Source organism: Cryptomeria japonica, chromosome 10, assembly GCF_030272615.1.
Source record: "Cryptomeria japonica chromosome 10, Sugi_1.0, whole genome shotgun sequence".
In the NCBI taxonomy this organism is placed as follows: Eukaryota; Viridiplantae; Streptophyta; class Pinopsida; order Cupressales; family Cupressaceae; genus Cryptomeria; species Cryptomeria japonica.
The window spans coordinates 350,182,792-350,190,023 of NC_081414.1; positions in this window are offsets into that span (position 1 = coordinate 350,182,792).

The following is a 7,232-nucleotide window of genomic DNA, read 5'->3' on the forward strand; positions in this document are numbered from 1 at the left end:
TCTATCTTAAGGCATACCTAAACCCACACCCTGGAAAGGCTTGATGTCAAAGTAGTTGACATCCTTGCCCAAAACAAACTCAACATACAATTTTTTAATGAAATAAAATGGGACATCAATATTGTTTTTGGGTGGTTTATCAAAAACCATCCACCAACGATCCCAAAATTTATTTACATTATCATTGATTTTACACCATTTGATGGAAAGTTTTGTTTTTTTCATGTCTACAGGTTGTCCAATGCAGGGATTGATAAACAATGCAGCAATATCAGCTTTCGATATCTCAAGCTCCTTGACCTGATCATAGGTCAAGCCATTCACATATCTAGCCCTCATGAAATCTTGCCACAAAAGAGCGGCATTATGTTGCACGATTGTATTTTCTACCTCATTTATTATGGCATTAAGAGGATCTAACATTGGGGCTAGATAATGGGCTCTACTATAAAGATTTGCAATTCCCCTCAATTGGTTCAAATTTTGACCAATTAAATCTTGATTTGAGGGGGGTTTGATAATGGAGGATTTGCTAATAGAGGGTTTGGTGGTTGTGGCAGTTGTGGTTGTCCAGGATTATCATTGTTATCCCCTGAACCGAGGGAAAACTTATCATGAAGATATAAGGTTAGTTTGAATACAAATATGCATAAAACATTCAAATAAACTCAACAAACACCATTATACCTTCACAAATCTTCACTTGTTCCTCAGATTGAGTTTGATGATGAATTAGAGGCATCCTTGTGCTCCACTTGTTTGGATGTGCTCTTCTTGATGGATGTGGAATGCTCTCCAAATGCATAACAAGATTGGAATGATTTGATAGGATTTGGATTTGGATTAGATAAAAATGGATGGATTTTGATTTGATGAAGGATCATGAGGACATGATAAGGATGTGATAGAGAAAGATAGAGGGAGAAATGAGAAGCATAAGATTAGAGGAAGATTCCATGTTGTTTTTTGTGAGGAAATGAGACTCCAATTTATAGATTGGAGGAGGCCACTGGAGGGCCAAGATTGATTTTGGTAAGAAGGGTTGAGATTGATTTGGGATGGAAGACATGGATCAAGGTGCATGGGGAGAATAAAAAGAAATATAAAATTCCTTGGGGAGAGGAAAGAGGAATTTAAAATTCCAAAATAAAGGATGCATGGGGGATTCAAAGAAATTTGAATTTTCTTGAAAGTCTCAATGTTGATGTGACATGAGTGGAGGAATATAAAATTCGAGAATAATGATAAATAGGATTAAAAGAGTTTCTAGAAGAATTAATTAGGCTGAGAGGGGATTAGGAAAAGTGATTTGTAGGAATCACTTTAGTTAGGCTAATTAATTAAAATTAATTAACTAAGTGGGTTTTAGAAGAAATAACGGTTGAGGTGACTTTAGAAGAATAGAGAAATAATTAATTTATTGATAAATTAATTATTGGACTATAGTGACAAGATTGATTAAATTTGATTTAATTAACCTTAAGAAGAAGGGAATTAACACAATTAAATTAGTTAATTATGATGATAATTATGATGATAGGCTTAAATTAATTAAACATTAATTTAATTAATTTTAGGTGTCTACATTTTGCCCCTCTTTGATATAGCGTCATGAAGTGGATGGTGAGGATAAGGACTAGTAGCTTGATGCCCCAATCATGAGATGAGGAAAAATGATGACGAGGAAGGATGACGAGGAAGTAGTGGTATGCCCTCTCGAGAGGACAAGCGAGTTCAAAGAAAACGGGTGTGCTCTCGAAATGGATTAGAAGACTAAATATGTTAGAGTAATTGGGTCTTTACTTGATTAATTAAACATTATTTGTTTAATTCCTTAAGTTCCCAATTATCTTTTTACACTTAAGCTAACATTAGGTGCATATAATTAATTATTTTAATTAATTATTATGTGCAAGCCTAGGGTTTTCCCTTTTTAGGGTTTCTTGACCTATTAGAGGTTAACTTTTCTTTTCATTGTATTATCTTTTTACAATACATTTTTGGTGAATTGGAGCTCTCATATTTTGAGAATATTTTTCCTGTGTTTTGTATGTTCTTCAGATTTTGCTTCATTGCTTCTCCTTATAACAGGTTATTCGGCTTGCAGAAGATCTTCAAGATACTCCGGAGTTGTATTTCTCAACTCCTATATGGTATCAGAGCTCAGATCTGCAGCTATATGTTCCTGTTTTTTGAGAATTTTGCATTTGAAGTAGATCTGGGGTTTCAAGCATTTTTTGTGTGCTTAGGGTTAAGGTTTTTTTCTGAGCACTTTGGGCCTAAGCAAACCTCACCATCATGCTCAGAAGGCCCAAAAACCCCTATATTCATATAAAATTTGTCCATTTTTTACCCCTGAGCATCTAGGTGATTTTTTTTCTCCCAGCCAGGGCATATGGCCCTGGCACGCAAATTGAGAAAAAAAATTTGACAAAAAATTTTTTGCCTTTTTACGGCATTGCAGGCTGGATTTTTTTGATTTAAAAAAAAAAAATTCAAAAAAAAATCAAACACACCGCAAAAGGGAGGCGAAGAAAAAAATATTGTTTTAAATTTTTGGGCACCGGACCTATCTGTCCGGCGCCGTACGGCGCCTGCAGGCCAAATAGGCTGACCCCACCAGCCCCACCAGCCCTCCGGCCACCTAGGCCCTCGCTAGCTGCAGAATCTGACCACGATGACGGCTCCTCCAGCCGGCTCTGGTAGCCCCTCTCCGGCAGCCGCCGCTCCGGCAGCCCCCGCTCCGGCAGTCCATCGAGCTCCGCTCCGCCCGGGTCACACCACCTCCGCCCGGACCCTGCCACCTAGCCAGCACTCTTCTCAGCCAAGGCCGCACCACCTCCACCTAGCCCGAGCCCCACCTTCGCCCAGAACACCACCAGCTCCACCTCTCTAGTCTTTTTGAGAGGGAGTTGGTTTTTTGGGTCTAGATTGTGCATCCGGAGTCGGATTTTGGCGAACAAATAGGTGTCAGAAAGGTGATTCTGAGCTGGACCTCATGGTGGTGGATTTTTTTCATGAATCTATTGTTTGACTATATTTTTTACCAGTCAAAGTCGGGCTTCTTTTTTGCACTTCTGGGGGCGTAGAATGGGCAAATGGACTCCATTTTTCGAAAATGAATAGGCATTGGTAAGCTCTCAGCATGCTCTATTTAGATTTGTGATCTTTTTTCTCAGAATTTTCACCAGGTACATGAGATATCAGTTTGATTTTTTTTGCTTATGCACTACTTCCTTCTCATTACTATGTACTAGGGTTTGGGTTTCTCTATTGTGGGGGGGTGTTTTTTCTCGCTTTCTATCATTTATATCAGAAATCAAGAACACCTAAACTCTCAAAACAAATAAACCCTTCTGCATCTTCTGTCTATTCTGAAAGATCACATAATAAAAACAACCAACAAGCAGGTGCAGGTGCAGAGTTTTTCTTTGTTCTCATGGCAGATCCTTCAGTTGAGTTGTTGACTTCACACAACTATCACACCTAGAAGCCCCGCATCATGAGGCTTCTCAGGTCACGAGGGTTGTGGGCTTCTTTGGATGAGGTTCAGCTAGACCTACAGCGTCCTTATGAGATTCTTATGCACCGGAACAAGCTGGATGAGGCCATGGTTTTGATCTATTTGCATGTCTCTGATAGTCTTCTGTTTCACCTTGATGAGTTGCTTACTCCTTGGGATATGTGGTTGAAGTTTGATTCTCTCTTCAGGAGGGTCAATGAGATTCGGGCATTATAGATTGAGGCAGAGTTGACTTCTTTGTTACCTAATTCCTTTCCCACTATTGAGGATTTTTTGAACAAATTCAAGACTACTAGATCTATTCTTCAGGGATGTGGAAAGAACAAGACTGATACAGAGTGCATTCATTTGATTCTTTCGAAGCTTTGGGGTCACTTTCAATTTTTTGCCTCTACTTTCTACTCCACCATGGATGGCTTGGGTACTAGTTTCACCATGCCTACCTTTGATGTCTTTTGTGAGCGATTGTCTCGTGAGCAGTCTCATCTTTCTCAGCTGGATATGCTCTCAAGCTCCAAGAACAAAGCATTGGTTGCTCAGTCCTCTAAGGAGAAGGAGAAACAGAAGCAAAAACTGAAGCCGAAGAAGTCTTCTGCAGGTAGTGAGAATTCCTCCAAGCCTACTCCTAAGTCTGATTCAAAACCATTTCCTCCCAAACAAGGGAAATCTTCATAGTCTGGTGAGTCTTCCTCCAAGAATAAGAAGAAATCATCCGACACTTGCAGTTTTTATGGCAAAGAAGGACATCCAATTTCTAAGTGTTGGAAACGATTAGAGGCTTTAGATGAAGCCATGTAGCAACATCACATTTTCTCACCTCAAGCGTCTTCTCCTTCCACAGGGAAAGGTCATGCTCTCACTGCTAGAGCTTCGACCTATGGGTCCACATGGATTCTAGATTCTGGTGCTTATCACCATATGACACACACTCCGCAGTTGGTTACTTCTCTTGCCTCTTGTGGTATTTCACAGATTGCAGTGGGTGGCTCAATTCAGCTTTCCGTCTTGGGTTCAGGTTATGTCTCTTTGGATGGAGGTACTCTATAGGATGTTTTGGTTTTCCCTAACATCTCGACGAATCTCCTGTCCATTTATCATATTTGCCACTCTGGCTTTGGTAAGATAGTTGAGTTCTCACCCCATGATGTGGTTATTCGGGACCTCCATGACCTTGATTCGGTTGTGGCTTCTGGTAGTGTGGATTCTGCATCTCGTCTCTACAGATTTGATGAATTTGAGCCCTCTTCAGGTATAGGTTCATCTCTCATAGCACATGCAGATTCAGTGAGTAAGCTTTGGCATGAGTGATTGGGCCATGTCAATTACAGATATCTTTAGCAAATGAGTACACAGGCACTTGTTCTTGGGCTCCCATAGATTTCCTGCACTGATGGTGTTTGTCATGGTTGTGTGCTTGGCAAGCATCATAGAGATCCCTTTCCGAAGGGGAGAGCCTCTTATGCTTTGGCACCCTTGGAGTTGATTCACAGTGACCTCATGTCATTTCCCACTACTTTTTCAGGGGCTAATTATGTACTCACATTTATTGATGACTTCTCCAGACGCACATGGGTGTACTTTCTTAAGTACAAGTTTGATGTCTTTGATTCATTTTGAATCTTCAAGACATATGTAGAGAAGCAGTCTGGTTGTTCTATTCGGTGGATACATATAGATAATGGGGGGAGTATGTGAATTGGGCTTTCAGAGATTTTTGCACTGAGCATGGTTTGCAGCATCAGTTTACTGTTCCCTACACCCCTCAGCAGAATGGTGTCACTAAACGCAAGAATAGAACTTTACGAGAGATGGCAAATTGTATGATTCAATCCAGGTCCATGGATTCGTCCTTTTGGGCTAAGGCAATCAATTGTGCCAACTATATTCAGAATCGGATGCCTCACAAGGCTATTTGACATATGACTCCTGAGGAAGCTTGGTCTCATGACAAGCTAGATGTTTCCTTTTTTTGAGTGTTTGGCAGTGAGGCATGGACCTTTATTCCTGATGCTCAGAGGAAAGCCATGGAGCGGAAGAGCTGACCACTTATTTTTTTTGGCTACTGTGAGGATGTTAAGGCATACAGGTTGTTTGATCCTGATTCTAGAGAGGTCCTGTTTCGATGGGATGTTCAGTTTGATGAGCGTCTTCCCACAGTGGATACCCCGACTCTAGTGTCTACTCCTCTGCCTACTCTGACCACTGCACCCCTTCAGGATCTTTTTGAGGATGATTCTAATGATGGTGTTGATGATCCACCATCCCCACCTCCACCTGCTCCACCTCAGATGCCCAAGTGGGCTCACCTTACTGTTACGACGGTAGGTCCTATGGCTGGTGATCCTTTAGATACTCGCCGCACTCATTCTCATACTGTGGGTTCTAGTCTTTTGAGTCATGCTATTTCAGATGATCCTCAAAAGTTTTCAGAGGCGACAGGTCACCCTGAGTGGGATTGTGCTATGGAGGAGGAGTATTCTTCTTTGATGAGGAATCATACTTGGGATCTTTGTCCTCTTCCTAAGGGCAGAAAGATGGTTAGGTGTCGCTAGTTGTATTGCACTAAATATGTTGTTGATGGTTCCATTGATAAGTACAAAGCACATCTTGTTGCGAAGGGTTTTTCATAGGTTGAGGGTATTGATTACTCTGAGACATTTGCCCCTATTGCCAAGATGAATTCCATTCGCTTTGTACTATCTCTTGCAGCTTCTTGGCATTGGCCTATTTTTCAGATGGATGTGAAGAGTGCCTTCTTGCACGAGGATCTACAGGAGGAAATCTACATGGAACAACCTCAGGGATTTGTGCAAGATAGTTCTTTGGTTTGCAGACTTCAACGTTCATTGTATGGTCTCAAACAGGCCCCTCAAGCTTGGTATGAGAAGATGGACTCTTTCTTGCTCTCCATTGGGTTCTCCCGCAATCATTCTGATCACACCATCTACATTCAGCTTCTTGAGGGTGACATCTTGATTCTTGTGCTATATGTTGATGATCTTCTCATCATGGGTATCTCATCATCTATGATTCAGCATATTCAGTGTGCCTTGATGGATCAGTTTGAGATGACAGATCTCGGTCTGTTGCACTATTTCCTTGGTCTTCAGGTGATTCAGTCTTCTGATGGGATCTCTCTCTACCAGCAGAAGTATGCTCTTGACATGCTTTATCACTTCAGCATGCTTGATTGCAAGCCTTCTCCCACTCCATTTCAGTCAGGGGTTGTTTTGACTATAGCTTGTCCCACTCCTTCAGTCGATTCTACACTTTACAGGCAGTTGGTTGGCAGTTTGTTGTACCTGACTCACACCCATCCTGATATTTCCTTTGCGGTTGGTCTTCTCTCTCGATTCTCCCATGATCCTCATGAGAGTCATTGGCAAGCTGCCAAATGTATTTTGAGGTACATTCAGGGCACTAGTTCTCATGGCATTCATTACACATCAGGGGAACCTCACATTGTTGGCTACACTAACTTAGATTGGGCTGGTGATGTCACTGATCGGAAGTCTACTTCTGGCTTTGTTTTCTATCACATGGTCTTGCAAGAAGCAGACTACTCATGCATTATCATTTACAGAGGCTGAGTACCGAGCTATTGTGCTCGCTAGTCAGGAGATCTTATGGCTTCGATAGTTGATGACTGAGTTTGGTTTTCCTCCTGATAGTCCCACTGTTCTTTGGTGTGACAATCAAAGTGTTATTC